Genomic DNA, 17,361 nt, shown 5'->3' with positions numbered 1-17,361 from the left:
GGAATGGAATGGAATGGAATGGAATGGAATGGAATGGAATGGAATCAACCCGAGTAGAATGGAATGGGTTGGAATGGAATGGAATGGAATGCAATGGAATGGAATGGAATGGAATCGAATGGAATTGAATGGAATTGAATGGAATGGAATGGAATGGAATGGAATCAACCCGAGTTGAACGGAATGGAATGGAATGGAATGGAATGGAATGCAATGGAATGCAATGGAATGGAACGGAATGGAATGGAATGGAATGGAATCAACCCGAGTAGAATGGAATGGATTGGAATGGAATGGAATGGAATGGAATGGAATGGAATCGAATAGAATCGAGTGGAATGGAATGGAATGGAATGGAATGGAATCAACCCGAGTAGAACTTAATGGAATGGAATGGAATGGAATGGAACGGAATGGAAAGGAATGGAATGGAATTCAATGGAATAGAATGGAATGGAATGGAATGGAATGGAATGAACCCGAGTAGAACGGAATGGAATGGAATGGAATGAAATTCAATGGAATAGAATGGAATGGAATGGAATGGAATGGAATGAACACGAGTAGAACGGTATGGAATGGAATGGAATTGAATGGAATGGAATGGAATGGAATGGAATGGAATCGAATGGAATCAAATGGAATGGAATGGAATGGAATGGAATCGAATGGAATCGAATGGAATGGAATGGAGTGGAATGGAATGGAATGGAATGGAATGGAATCGAATGCAATGGAATGGAATGGAATGGAATGGAATGGAATGGAATGGAATGGAATGGAATGGAATCAACCCGAGTAGAACTTAATGGAATGGAATGGAATGGAATGGAACGGAATGGAATGGAATGGAATGGAATGGAATGGCATGGAATGGAATGGAATGGAATGGAATATACCCGAGTAGAATGGAATGCATTGGAATGGAATGGAATGGAATGGAATTGAATGGAATGGAATGGAATCGAATGGAATCGAATGGAATCGAATGGAATGGAATGGAATTGAATGGAATGGAATGGAATGGAATGGAATGAACCCGAGTAGAACGGAATGGAATGGAATGGAATGGAATGGAATGGAATGGAATGGAATGGAATGGAATGGAATGGAATGGATTGGAATCAACCCGAGTAGAATGGAATGGATAGGAATTTAATGGAATGGAATGGAATGGAATTCAATACAATAGAATGGAATGGAATGGAATGGAATGGAATGGAATGGAATGGAATCGAATGGAATCGAATGGAATCGAATGGAATGGAGTGGAATAGAATGGAATCAACCCGAATAGAACGGAACGGAAAGGAATGGAACGGAACGGAACGGAATGGAATGGATTGAAATGGAATGGAATCGAATGGAATCGAATGGTACTGAATGGAATGGAATGGAAGGGAATGGAATGGAATGGAATGGAATGGAATGGAATGGAATGGAATGGAATGGAATCAACCCGAGTAGAATGGAATGGGTTGGAATGGAATGGAATGGAATGCAATGGAATGGAATGGAATGGAATCGAATGGAATTGAATGGAATTGAATGGAATGGAATGGAATGGAATGGAATCAACCCGAGTTGAACGGAATGGAATGGAATGGAATGGAATGGAATGCAATGGAATGCAATGGAATGGAATGGAATGGAATGGAATGGAATGGAATGGAATCAACCCGAGTAGAATGGAATGGATTGGAATGGAATGGAATGGAATGGAATGGAATGGAATCGAATAGAATCGAATGGAATGGAATGGAATGGAATGGAAGGGAATCAACCCGAGTAGAACTTAATGGAATGGAATGGAATGGAATGGAACGGAATGGAAAGGAATGGAATGGAATTCAATGGAATAGAATGGAATGGAATGGAATGGAATGGAATGAACCCGAGTAGAACGGAATGGAATGGAATGGAATGAAATTCAATGGAATAGAATGGAATGGAATGGAATGGAATGGAATGAACACGAGTAGAACGGTATGGAATGGAATGGAATTGAGTGGAATGGAATGGAATGGAATGGAATGGAATCGAATGGAATCAAATGGAATGGAATGGAATGGAATCGAATGGAATCGAATGGAATGGAATGGAGTGGAATGGAATGGAATGGAATGGAATGGAATCGAATGCAATGGAATGGAATGGAATGGAATGGAATGGAATGGAATGGAATGGAATGGAATGGAATGGAATTTAATGGAATGGAATTTAATGGAATAGAATGGAATGGAATGGAACGGAATGGAATGGAATCGAATGGAATCGAATGGAATCGAATGGAATGGAGTGAAATAGAATGGAATCGTAAGAATCGACTGGAACCGAATGGAATGGAAAGGAAGGGAATGGAATGGAATGGAATGGAATGGAATGGAATCAACCCGAGTAGAATGGAATGGATTGGAATGGAATGGAATGGAATGGAATGGAATGGAATGGAATGGAATGGAATGGAATGGAATCAACCCGAGTAGAATGGAATGGATTGGAATGGAATGGAATGGAATGGAATGGAATTCAATAGAATAGGATGGAATGGAATGGAATGGAATGGAATGGAATGGAATCGAATGGAATGGAATGGAATCGAAAGGAATGGAGTGGAATAGAATGGAATCAACCCGAATAGAACGGAACGATCGGAGCGGAACGAAACGGAAAGGAATGGAATCGAATGGATTGAAATGGAATGGAATCGAATGGAATCGAATGGAACCGAACGGAATGGAATGGAATGGAACGTAATGGAATGGAATGGAATGGAATGGAATCAACCCGAGTAGAATGGAATGGATTGGAATGGAATGGAATGGAATGGAATGGAATGGAATGGAATGGAATGGAATGGAATGGAATGGAATGGAATCAACCCGAGTAGAACTTAATGGAATGGAATGGAATGGAATGGAATGGAATGGAATGGAATGGAATGGAATGGAATGGAATTTAATGGAATGGAATGGAATGAAATGGAATGGAATGGAATGTAAAGGAAGGGAATGGAATGGAATGGAATGGAATGGAATGGAATGGAATCAACCCGAGTAGAATGGAATGGATTGGAATGGAATGCAATGGAATGGAATGGAATGGAATGGAATGGAATGGAATGGAATCAACCCGAGTAGAATGGAATGGATTGGTATGGAATGGAATGGAATGGAATGGAATGGAATGGAATGGAATCGAATGGAATGGAATGGAATGGAATGGAATGGAATGGAATGGAATCAACCCGAGTAGAACTTAATGGAATGGAATGGAATGGAATGGAACGGAATGGAATGGAATGGAATGGAATGGAATGGCATGGAATGGAATGGAATTGAATGGAATCTACCCGAGTAGAATGGAATGGATTGGAATGGAATGGAATGGAATGGAATTGAATGGAATGGAATGGAATCGAATGGAATCGAATGGAATCGAATGGAATGGAATGGAATTGAATGGAATGGAATGGAATGGAATGGAATGGAATGGATTGGAATCAACCCGAGTAGAATGGAATGGATAGGAATTTAATGCAATGGAATGGAATGGAATTCAATACAATAGAATGGAATGGAATGGAATGGAATGGAATCGAATGGAATGGAATGGAATCGAATGGAATGGAGTGGAATAGAATGGAATCAACCCGAATAGAACGGAACGATCGGAGCGGAACAAAACGGAAAGGAATGGAATCGAATGGATTGAAATGGAATGGAATCGAATGGAATCGAATGGAACCGAATGGAATGGAATGGAATGGAACGTAATGGAATGGAATGGAATGGAATGGAATCAACCCGAGTTGAACGGAATGGAATGGAATGGAATGGAATGGAATGGAATGGAATGGAATGGAATGGAATGGAATGGAATGGAATCAACCTGAGTAGAATGGAATGGATTGGAATGGAATGGAATGGAATGCAATGGAATGGAATCGAATGGAATCGAATGGAATGGAATGGAATGGAATGGAATGGAATCAACCCGAGTAGAACTTAATGGAATGGAATGGAATGGAATGGAACGGAATGGAAAGGAATGGAATGGAATTAAATGGAATAGAATGGAATGGAATGGAATGGAATGGAATGAACCCGAGTAGAACGGAATGGAATGGAATGGAATGAAATTCAATGGAATAGAATGGAATGGAATGGAATGGAATGGAATGGAATGGAATGAACACGAGTAGAACGGTATGGAATGGAATGGAATTGAATGGAATGGAATGGAATGGAATGGAATGGAATCGAATGGAATCAAATGGAATGGAATGGAATGGAATGGAATGGAATGGAATCGAATGCAATGGAATGGAATGGAATGGAATGGAATGGAATCGAATGGAATCAACCCGAGTAGAATGGAATGGATTGGAATGGAATGGAATGGAATGGAATCGAATGGAATGGAATGGAAGGGAATGGAATGGAATGGAATGGAATGGAATGGAATCGAATGGAATCAACCCGAGTAGAATGGAATGGATTGGAATGGAATGGAATGGAATGGAATCGAATGGAATGGAATGGAATCGAGTGGAATAGAATGGAATGGAATGGACCCGAGTAGAACGGAATGGAATGGAATGGAATGGAATGGAATGGAGTGGAATGGAATGGAATCGAATGGAATGATCCCGAGTAGAGCGCAATGGAATGGAATGGAATGGAATGGAATGGAATGGAATGGAATCAACCCGAGTAGAATGGAATGGATAGGAATGGAATGGAATGGAATGGAATGGAATTCAATAGAATGGAATGGAATGGAATGGAATGGAATGGAATTGAATGGAATGGAATCGAATGGAATCGAATGGAATCAACCCGAGTAGAATGGAATGGATTGGAATGGAATGGAATGGAATGGAATCGAATGGAATGGAATGGAATCGAGTGGAATAGAATGGAATGGAATGGACCCGAGTAGAACGGAATGGAATGGAATGGAATGGAATGGAATGGAATGGAATGGAATGGAATGGAATGGAATGGAATCGAATGGAATGATCCCGAGTAGAGCGCAATGGAATGGAATGGAATGGAATGGAATGGAATCAACCCGAGTAGAATGGAATGGATAGGAATGGAATGGAATGGAATGGAATGGAATTCAATGGAATGGAATGGAATGGAATGGAATGGAATGGAATGGAATGGAATGGAATGGAATGGAATCAACCCGAGTAGAACGGAATGGAATGGAATGGAATGGAATGGAATGGAATGGAATGGAATGGAATGGAATGGAATGGAATGGAATTCAATGGAATAGAATGGAATGGAATGGAATGGAATGGAATGAACACGAGTAGAACGGCATGGAATGGAATGGAATTGAATGGAATGGAATGGAATGGAATGGAATGGAATCGAATGGAATCAAATGGAATGGAATGGAATGGAATCGAATGGAATGGAATGGAATGGAAGGGAATGGAATGGAATGGAATGGAATGGAATGGAATGGAATGGAATGGAATGGAATCGAATGCAATGGAATGGATTGGAATGGAATGGAATGGAATGGAATGGAATGGAATGGAATGGAATGGAATTTAATGGAATAGAATGGAATGGAATGGAATGGAATGGAATGGAATGGAATGGAATGGAATGTAATGTAATGGAATCGAATGGAATCGAATGGAATCGAATGCAATGGAGTGAAATATAATGGAATCGAAAGAATCGAATGGAACCGAATGGAATGGAAAGGAAGGGAATGGAATGGAATGGAATGGAATGGAATGGAATGGAATCAACCCGAGTAGAATGGAATGGATTGGAATGGAATGGAATGGAATGGAATGGAATGGAATGGAATGGAATGGAATGGAATCAACCCGAGAAGAATGGAATGGATTGGAATGGAATGGAATGGAATGGAATGGAATGGAATTCAATAGAATAGAATGGAATGGAATGGAATGGAATGGAATGGAATGGAATGGAATAGAATGGAATGGAATGGAATCGAATGGAATGGAGTGGAATAGAAAGGAATCAACCCGAATAGAACGGAACGATCGGAGCGGAACGAAACGGAACGGAATGGAATCGAATGGATTGAAATGGAATGTAATCGAATGGAATCGAATGGAACCGAATGGAATGGAATGGAATGGAACGTAATGGAATGGACTGGAATGGAATGGAATCAACCCGAGTAGAATGGAATGGATTGGAATGTAATGGAATGGAATGGAATGGAATCGAATGGAATGGAATGGAATGGAATGGAATGGAATGGAATGGAATGGAATCAACCCGAGTAGAACTTAATGGAATGGAATGGAATGGAATGGAACGGAATGGAATGGAATGGAATGGAATGGAATGGCATGGAATGGAATGGAATGGAATGGAATCTACCCGAGTAGAATGGAATGGATTGGAATGGAATGGAATGGAATGGAATTGAATGGAATGGAATGGAATGAACCCGAGTAGAACGGAATGGATAGGAATTTAATGGAATGGAATGGAATGGAATTCAATACAATAGAATGGAATGGAATGGAATGGAATGGAATGGAATGGAATGGAATGGAATGGAATGGAATGGAATGGAATGGAATGGAATCGAATGGAATCGAATGGAATCGAATGGAATGGAGTGGAATAGAATGGAATCAACCCGAATAGAACGGAACGGAAAGGAACGGAACGGAACGGAAAGGAATGTAATGGATTGAAATGGAATGGAATCGAATGGAATCGAATGGTACCGAATGGAATGGAATGGAAGGGAATGGAATGGAATGGAATGGAATGGAATGGAATGGAATGGAATGGAATGGAATGGAATGGAATGGAATGGAAGCAACCCGAGTAGAATGGTATGGGTTGGAATGGAATGGAATGGAATGGAATGCAATGGAATGGAATGGAATGGAATCGAATGGAATTGAATGGAATCGAATGGAATGGAATGGAATGGAATGGAATCAACCCGAGTTGAACGGAATGGAATGGAATGGAATGGAATGGAATGGAATGGAATGGAATGGAATGGAATGGAATGGAATCAACCCGAGTAGAATGGAATGGATTGGAATGGAATGGAATGGAATGGAATCGAATGGAATCAAATGGAATGGAATCGAATGGAATGATCCCGAGTAGAGCGCAATGGAATGGAATGGAATGGAATAGAATGGAATGGAATCAACCCGAGTAGAATGGAATGGATAGGAATAGAATGGAATGGAATGGAATGGAATTCAATAGAATAGAATGGAATGGAATGGAATGGAATGGAATTGAATGGAATGGAATGGAATGGAAGGGAATGGAATGGAATGGAATGGAATGGAATGGAATGGAATGGAATGGAATGGAATGGAATCGAATGCAATGGAATGGATTGGAATGGAATGGAATGGAATGGAATGGAATGGAATGGAATGGAATGGAATTTAATGGAATAGAATGGAATGGAATGGAATGGAATGGAATGGAATGGAATGGAATGGAATGTAATGTAATGGAATCGAATGGAATCGAATGGAATCGAATGCAATGGAGTGAAATATAATGGAATCGAAAGAATCGAATGGAACCGAATGGAATGGAAAGGAAGGGAATGGAATGGAATGGAATGGAATGGAATGGAATGGAATCAACCCGAGTAGAATGGAATGGATTGGAATGGAATGGAATGGAATGGAATGGAATGGAATGGAATGGAATGGAATGGAATGGAATCAACCCGAGAAGAATGGAATGGATTGGAATGGAATGGAATGGAATGGAATGGAATGGAATTCAATAGAATAGAATGGAATGGAATGGAATGGAATGGAATGGAATGGAATGGAATAGAATGGAATGGAATGGAATCGAATGGAATGGAGTGGAATAGAAAGGAATCAACCCGAATAGAACGGAACGATCGGAGCGGAACGAAACGGAACGGAATGGAATCGAATGGATTGAAATGGAATGTAATCGAATGGAATCGAATGGAACCGAATGGAATGGAATGGAATGGAACGTAATGGAATGGAATGGAATGGAATGGAATCAACCCGAGTAGAATGGAATGGATTGGAATGTAATGGAATGGAATGGAATGGAATCGAATGGAATGGAATGGAATGGAATGGAATGGAATGGAATGGAATGGAATCAACCCGAGTAGAACTTAATGGAATGGAATGGAATGGAATGGAACGGAATGGAATGGAATGGAATGGAATGGAATGGCATGGAATGGAATGGAATGGAATGGAATCTACCCGAGTAGAATGGAATGGATTGGAATGGAATGGAATGGAATGGAATTGAATGGAATGGAATGGAATGAACCCGAGTAGAACGGAATGGATAGGAATTTAATGGAATGGAATGGAATGGAATTCAATACAATAGAATGGAATGGAATGGAATGGAATGGAATGGAATGGAATGGAATGGAATCGAATGGAATCGAATGGAATCGAATGGAATGGAGTGGAATAGAATGGAATCAACCCGAATAGAACGGAACGGAAAGGAACGGAACGGAACGGAAAGGAATGTAATGGATTGAAATGGAATGGAATCGAATGGAATCGAATGGTACCGAATGGAATGGAATGGAAGGGAATGGAATGGAATGGAATGGAATGGAATGGAATGGAATGGAATGGAATGGAATGGAAGCAACCCGAGTAGAATGGTATGGGTTGGAATGGAATGGAATGGAATGGAATGCAATGGAATGGAATGGAATGGAATCGAATGGAATTGAATGGAATCGAATGGAATGGAATGGAATGGAATGGAATCAACCCGAGTTGAACGGAATGGAATGGAATGGAATGGAATGGAATGGAATGGAATGGAATGGAATGGAATGGAATGGAATGGAATCAACCCGAGTAGAATGGAATGGATTGGAATGGAATGGAATGGAATGGAATCGAATGGAATCAAATGGAATGGAATCGAATGGAATGATCCCGAGTAGAGCGCAATGGAATGGAATGGAATGGAATGGAATGGAATGGAATCAACCCGAGTAGAATGGAATGGATAGGAATAGAATGGAATGGAATGGAATGGAATTCAATAGAATAGAATGGAATGGAATGGAATGGAATGGAATTGAATGGAATGGAATCGAAAGGAATCGAATGGAATCGAATGGAATTGGATGGAATGGAATGGAATCAACCCGAGTAAAACGGAATGGAACGGAATGGAATGGAATGGAATGGAATGGAATGGAATGGAATTCAATGGAATGGAATGGAATGGAATGGAATGGAATGGAATGGAATGGAATTGAATGGAATGGAATGGAATGGAATGGAATGAACCCGAGTAGAACGGAATGGAATGGAATGGAATGGAATGGAATGATATGGAATTGAATGGAATGGAATGGAATGGATTGGAATCAACCCGAGTAGAACGGAATGGATAGGAATTTAATGGAATGGAATGGAATGGAATTCAATACAATAGAATGGAATGGAATGGAATGGAATGGAATGGAATGGAATGGAATGGAATGGATGGGAATCAACCCGAGTATAACGGAATGGATAGGAATTTAATGGAATGGAATGGAATGGAATTCAATACAATAGAATGGAATGGAATGGAATGGAATGGAATGGAATGGAATGGAATCGAATGGAATCGAATGGAATCGAATGGAATGGAGTGGAATAGAATGGAATCAACCCGAATAGAACGGAACGGAAAGGAACGGAACGGAACGGAACGGAATGTAATGGATTGAAATGGAATGGAATCGAATGGAATCGAATGGTACCGAATGGAATGGAATGGAATGGAATGGAATGGAATGGAATGGAATGGAATGGAATGGAATGGAATGGAATCAACCCGAGTAGAATGGAATGGGTTGGAATGGAATGGAATGGAATGCAATGGAATGGAATGGAATGGAATCGAATGGAATTGAATGGAATGGAATGGAATGGAATGGAATCAACCCGAGGTGAACGGAATGGAATGGAATGGAATGGAATGGAATGGAATGGAATGGAATGGAATGGAATGGAATGGAATGGAATGGAATCAACCCGAGTAGAATGGAATGGATTGGAATGGAATGGGATGGAATGGAATGGAATGGAATGGAATGGAATCGAATGGAATCGAATGGAATGGAATGGAATGGAATGGAATGGAATGGAATGGAATCAACCCGAGTAGAACTTCATGGAATGGAATGGAATGGAATGGAACGGAATGGAACGGAATGGAATGGAATTCAATGGAATAGAATGGAATGGAATGGAATGGAATGGAATGAACCCGAGTAGAACGGAATGGAATGGAATGGAATGGAATGGAACGGAATGGAATCGAATGCAATGGAATGGAATGGAATGGAATGGAATGGAATGGAATGGAATGGAATGGAATCGAATGGAATGGAGTGAAATAGAATGGAATCGAAAGAATCGAATGGAACCGAATGGAATGGAAAGGAATGGAATGGAATGGAATGGAATGGAATCGAATGGAATCAACCCGAGTAGAATGGAATGGATTGGAATGGAATGGAATGGAACGGAATGGAATGGAATGGAATGGAATCAACCCGAGAAGAATGGAATGGATTGGAATGGAATGGAATGGAATGGAATGGAATGGAATTCAATAGAATAGTAAAAATGGAATGGAATGGAATGGAATGGAATGGAATGGAATGGAATGGAATCGAATGGAATGGAATGGAATCGAATGGAATGGAGTGGAATAGAATGGAATCAACCCGAATAGAACGGAACGATAGGAGCGGAACGAAACGGAACGGAATGGAATCGAATGGACTGAAATGGAATGTAATCGAATGGAATCGAATGGAACCGAAAGGAATGGAAAGGAATGGAACGTAATGGAATGGAATGGAATCAACCCGAGTAGAAAGGAATGGATTGGAATGCAATGGAATGGAATGGAATGGAATGGAATGGAATCGAATGCAATGGAATGGAATGGAATGGAATTGAATGGAATCAACCCGAGTAGAACTTAATGGAATGGAATGGAATGGAATGGAACGGAATGGAATGGAATGGAATGGAATGGAATGGCATGGAATGGAATGGAATGGAATGGAATCTACCCGAGTAGAATGGAATGGATTGGAATGGAATGGAATGGAATGGAATGGAATGGAATGGAATGGAATCGAATGGAATGGAATGGAATGGAATGGAATGGAATGGAATGGAATGGAATGGAATGGAATGGAATGGAATGGAATGGAATGGAATGGAATGGAATGAACCCGAGTAGAACGGAATGGAATGGAATGGAATGGAATGGAATGGAATGGAATGGAATCTACCCGAGTAGAATGGAATGGATTGGAATGGAATGGAATGGAATGGAATCGAATGGAATGGATTGGAATCAACCCGAGTAGAATGGAATGGATAGGAATTTAATGGAATGGAATGGAATGGAATTCACTACAATAGAATGGAATGGAATGGAATGGAATGGAATCGAATCGAATGGAATCGAATGGAATGGAGTGGAATAGAATGGAATCAACCCGAATAGAACGGAACGGAAAGGAACGGAATGGACGGAATGTAATGGATTGAAATGGAATGGAATCGAATGCAATCGAATGGTACCGAATGGAATGGAATGGAAGGGAATGGAATGGAATGGAATGGAATGGAATGGAATGGAATGGAATGGAATGGAATGGAATGGAATCAACCCGAGTAGAATGGAATGGGTTGGAATGGAATGGAATGGAATGGAATGGAATGGAATGGAATCGAATGGAATTGAATGGAATCGAATGGAATGGAATGGAATGGAATGGAATCAACCCGAGTTGAACGGAATGGAATGGAATGGAATGGAATGGAATGGAATGGAATGGAATGGAATGGAATGGAATGGAATCAACCCGAGTAGAATGGAATGGATTGGAATGGAATGGAATGGAATGGAATGGAATGGAATCGAATGGAATCGAATGGAATGGAATGGAATGGAATGGAATGGAATGGAATGGAATGGAATCAACCCGAGTAGAACTTAATGGAATGGAATGGAATGGAATGGAACGGAATGGAACGGAATGGAATGGAATTCAAAGGAATAGTATGGAATGGAATGGAATGGAATGGAATGAACCCGAGTAGAACGGAATGGAATGGAATGGAATGGAATGGAATGGAATGGAATGGAATGGAATGGAATGGAATGGAATGGAATGGAATCTACCCGAGTAGAACGGAATGGAATGGAATGGAATGGAATGGAATGGAATTTAATGGAATGGAATGGAATGGAATGGAATGGAATGGAATGGAATGGAATGGAATGGAATGGAATGGAATCGAATGGAATGGAATGGAATCGAATGGAATGGAGTGGAATAGAATGGAATCAACCCGAATAGAACGGAACGATCGGAGCGGAACGAAACGGAAAGGAATGGAATCGAATGGATTGAAATGGAATGGAATCGAATGGAATCGAATGGAACCGAATGGAATGGAATGGAATGGAACGTAATGGAATGGAATGGAATGGAATGGAATGGAATCAACCCGAGTAGAATGGAATGGATTGGAATGGAATGGAATGGAATGGAATGGAACGGAATCGAATGGAATGGAATGGAATGGAATGGAATCAACCCGAGTAGAACTTAATGGAATGGAATGGAATGGAATGGAATGGAATGGAATGGAATTTAATGGAATGGAATGGAATGAAATGGAATGGAATGGAATGGAAAGGAAGGGAATGGAATGGAATGGAATGGAATGGAATGGAATGGAATCAACCCGAGTAGAATGGAATGGATTGGAATGGAATGCAATGGAATGGAATGGAATGGAATGGAATGGAATGGAATGGAATGGAATCAACCCGAGTAGAATGGAATGGATTGGAATGGAATGGAATGGAATGGAATGGAATGGAATGGAATCAACCCGAGTAGAACTTAATGGAATGGAATGGAATGGAATGGAACGGAATGGATTGGAATGGAATGGAATGGAATGGCATGGAATGGAATGGAATGGAATGGAATCTACCCGAGTAGAATGGAATGGATTGGAATGGAATGGAATGGAATGGAATTGAATGGAATGGAATGGAATCGAATGGAATCGAATGGAATCGAATGGAATGGAATGGAATGGAATGGAATTGAATGGAATGGAATGGAATGGAATGGAATGAACCCGAGTAGAACGGAATGGAATTGAATGGAATGGAATGGAATGGAATGGAATGAACCCGAGTAGAACGGAATGGAATTGAATGGAATGGAATGGAATCGAATGGAATCGAATGGAATCGAATGGAATGGAATGGAATTGAATGGAATGGAATGGAATGGAATGGAATGAACCCGAGTAGAACGCAATGGAATGGATTGGAATGGAATGGAATGGAATGGAATGGAATGGAATGGAATGGTATGGAATGGAATGGAAGGGATTGGAATCAACCCGAGTAGAATGGAATGGATAGGAATTTAATGGAATGGAATGGAATGGAATTCAATACAATAGAATGGAATGGAATGGAATGGAATGGAATGGAATGGAATGGAATCGAATGGAATCAAATGGAATCGAATGGAATGGAGTGGAATAGAATGGAATCAACCCGAATAGAACGGAACGGAAAGGAACGGAACGGAACGGAATGGAATGGATTGAAATGGAATGGAATCGAATGGAATCGAATGGTACTGAATGGAATGGAATGGAAGGGAATGGAATGGAATGGAATGGAATGGAATGGAATGGAATGGAATGGAATGGAATGGAATCAACCCGAGTAGAATGGAATGGGTTGGAATGGAATGGAATGGAATGCAATGGAATGGAATGGAATGGAATCGAATGGAATTGAATGGAATTGAATGGAATGGAATGGAATGGAACGGAATCAACCCGAGTTGAACGGAATGGAATGGAATGGAATGGAATGGAATGGAATGGAATGGAATGGAATGCAATGGAATGGAATGGAATGGAATGGAATGGAATGGAATCAACCCGAGTAGAATGGAATGGATTGGAATGGAGTGGAATGGAATGGAATGGAATGGAATGGAATGGAATGGAATCGAATGGAATCGAATGGAATGGAATGGAATGGAATGGAATGGAATCAACCCGAGTAGAACTTAATGGAATGGAATGGAAAGGAATGGAACGGAATGGAAAGGAATGGAATGTAATTCAATGGAATAGAATGGAATGGAATGGAATGGAATGGAATGGAATGAACCCGAGTAGAACGGAATGGAATGGAATGGAATGAAATTCAATGGAATAGAATGGAATGGAATGGAATGGAATGGAATGAACACGAGTAGAACGGTATGGAATGGAATGGAATTGAATGGAATGGAATGGAATGGAATGGAATGGAATCGAATAGAATCAAATGGAATGGAATGGAATGGAATGGAATCGAATGGAATCGAATGGAATGGAATGGAATGGAATGGAATGGAATGGAATCGAATCGAATGGAATGGAATGGAATCAAATGCAATGGAATGGAATGGAATGGAATGGAATGGAATGGAATGGAATGGAATGGAATGGAATGGAATGAAATTTAATGGTATAGAATGAAATGGAATGGAATGGAATGGAATGGAATGGAATGGAATGGAATGGAATGGAATCGAATGGAATCGAATGGAATCGAATGGAATGGAGTGAAATAGAATGGAATCGTAAGAATCGACTGGAACCGAATGGAATGGAAAGGAAGGGAATGGAATGGAATGGAATGGAATGGAATGGAATCAACCCGAGTAGAATGGAATGGATTGGAATGGAATGGAATGGAATGGAATGGAATGGAATGGAATGGAATGGAATGGAATGGAATGGAATCAACCCGAGTAGAATGGAATGGATTGGAATTGAATGGAATGGAATGGAATGGAATGGAATGGAATGGAATGGAATCAACACGAGTAGAATGGAATGGATTGGAATGGAATGGAATGGAATGGAATGGAATGGAATTCAACAGAATAGGATGCAATGGAATGGAATGGAATGGAATGGAATGGAATGGAATCGAATGGAATGGAATGGAATCGAATGGAAAGGAGTGGAATAGAATGGAATCAACCCGAATAGAACGGAACGATCGGAGCAGAACGAAACGGAAAGGAATGGAATCGAATGGATTGAAATGGAATGGAATCGAATGGAATCGAATGGAACCGAATGGAATGGAATGGAATGGAACGTAATGGAATGGAATGGAATGGAATGGAATCAACCCGAGTAGAATGGAATGGATTGGAATGGAATGGAATGGAATGGAATGGAATGGAATGGAATGGAATGGAATGGAATGGAATCAACCCGAGTAGAACTTAATGGAATGGAATGGAATGGAATGGAATGGAATGGAATGGAATTTAATGGAATGGAATGGAATGAAATGGAATGGAATGGAATGGAAAGGAAGGGAATGGAATGGAATGGAATGGACTGGAATGGAATCAACCCGAGTAGAATGGAATGGATTGGAATGGAATGGAATGGAATGGAATGGAATGGAATGGAATCGAATGGAATGGAATGGAATGGAATGGAATGGAATGGAATGGAATCAACCCGAGTAGAACTTAATGGAATGGAATGGAATGGAATGGAACGGAATGGAATGGAGTGGAATGGAATGGAATGGCATGGAATGGAATGGAATGGAATGGAATCTACCCGAGTAGAATGGAATGGATTGGAATGGAATGGAATGGAATGGAATGGAATGGAATGGAATGGAATCGAATGGAATCGAATGGAATCGAATGGAATGGAATGGAATGGAATGGAATGGAATGGAATGGAATGAACCCGAGTAGAACGGAATGGAATGGAATGGAATGGAATGGAATGGAATGGAATGGAATGGAATGGAATGGAATGGAATGGAATGGATTGGAATCAACCCGAGTAGAATGGAATGGATAGGAATTTAATGGAATGGAATGGAATGGAATTCAATACAATAGAATGGAATGGAATGGAATGGAATGGAATGGAATGGAATCGAATGGAATCGAATGGAATCGAATGGAATGGAGTGGAATAGAATGGAATCAACCCGAATAGAACGGAACGGAAAGGAATGGAACGGAACGGAACGGAATGGAATGGATTGAAATGGAATGGAATCGAATGGAAAGGAGTGGAATAGAATGGAATCAACCCGAATAGAACGGAACGATCGGAGCAGAACGAAACGGAAAGGAATGGAATCGAATGGATTGAAATGGAATGGAATCGAATGGAATCGAATGGAACCGAATGGAATGGAATGGAATGGAACGTAATGGAATGGAATGGAATGGAATGGAATCAACCCGAGTAGAATGGAATGGATTGGAATGGAATGGGTTGGAATGGAATGGAATGGAATGCAATGGAATGGAATGGAATGGAATCGAATGGAATTGAATGGAATTGAATGGAATGGAATGGAATGGAATGGAATCAACCCGAGTTGAACGGAATGGAATGGAATGGAATGGAATGGAATGGAATGGAATGCAATGGAATGGAATGGAATGGAATGGAATGGAATGGAATGGAATCAACCCGAGTAGAATGGAATGGATTGGAATGGAATGGAATGGAATGGAATGGAATGGAATCGAATAGAATCGAATGGAATGGAATGGAATGGAATGGAATGGAATCAACCCGAGTAGAACTTAATGGAATGGAATGGAATGGAATGGAACGGAATGGAAAGGAATGGAATGGAATTCAATGGAATAGAATGGAATGGAATGGAATGGAATGGAATGAACCCGAGTAGAACGGAATGGAATGGAATGGAATGAAATTCAGTGGAATAGAATGGAATGGAATGGAATGGAATGGAATGAACACGAGTAGAACGGTATGGAATGGAATGGAATTGAATGGAATGGAATGGAATGGAATGGAATGGAATCGAATGGAATCAAATGGAATGGAATGGAATGGAATGGAATCGAATGGAATCGAATGGAATGGAATGGAGTGGAATGGAATGGAATGGAATGGAATGGAATCGAATGCAATGGAATGGAATGGAATGGAATGGAATGGAATGGAATGGAATGGAATGGAATTTAATGGAATGGAATGAAATGGAATGGAATGGAATGGAATGGAATGGAATGGAATGGAATCGAATGGAATCGAATGGAATCGAATGGAATGGAGTGAAATAGAATGGAATCGTAAGAATCGACTGGAACCGAATGGAATGGAAAGGAAGGGAATGGAATGGAATGGAATGGAATGGAATGGAATCAACCCGAGTAGAATGGAATGGATTGGAATGGAATGGAATGGAATGG

Source organism: Gorilla gorilla, chromosome 17 (assembly GCF_029281585.2).
Source record: "Gorilla gorilla gorilla isolate KB3781 chromosome 17, NHGRI_mGorGor1-v2.1_pri, whole genome shotgun sequence".
Taxonomy (NCBI): Eukaryota; Metazoa; Chordata; class Mammalia; order Primates; family Hominidae; genus Gorilla; species Gorilla gorilla.
Note: the sequence above shows the minus strand (reverse complement) of the source record.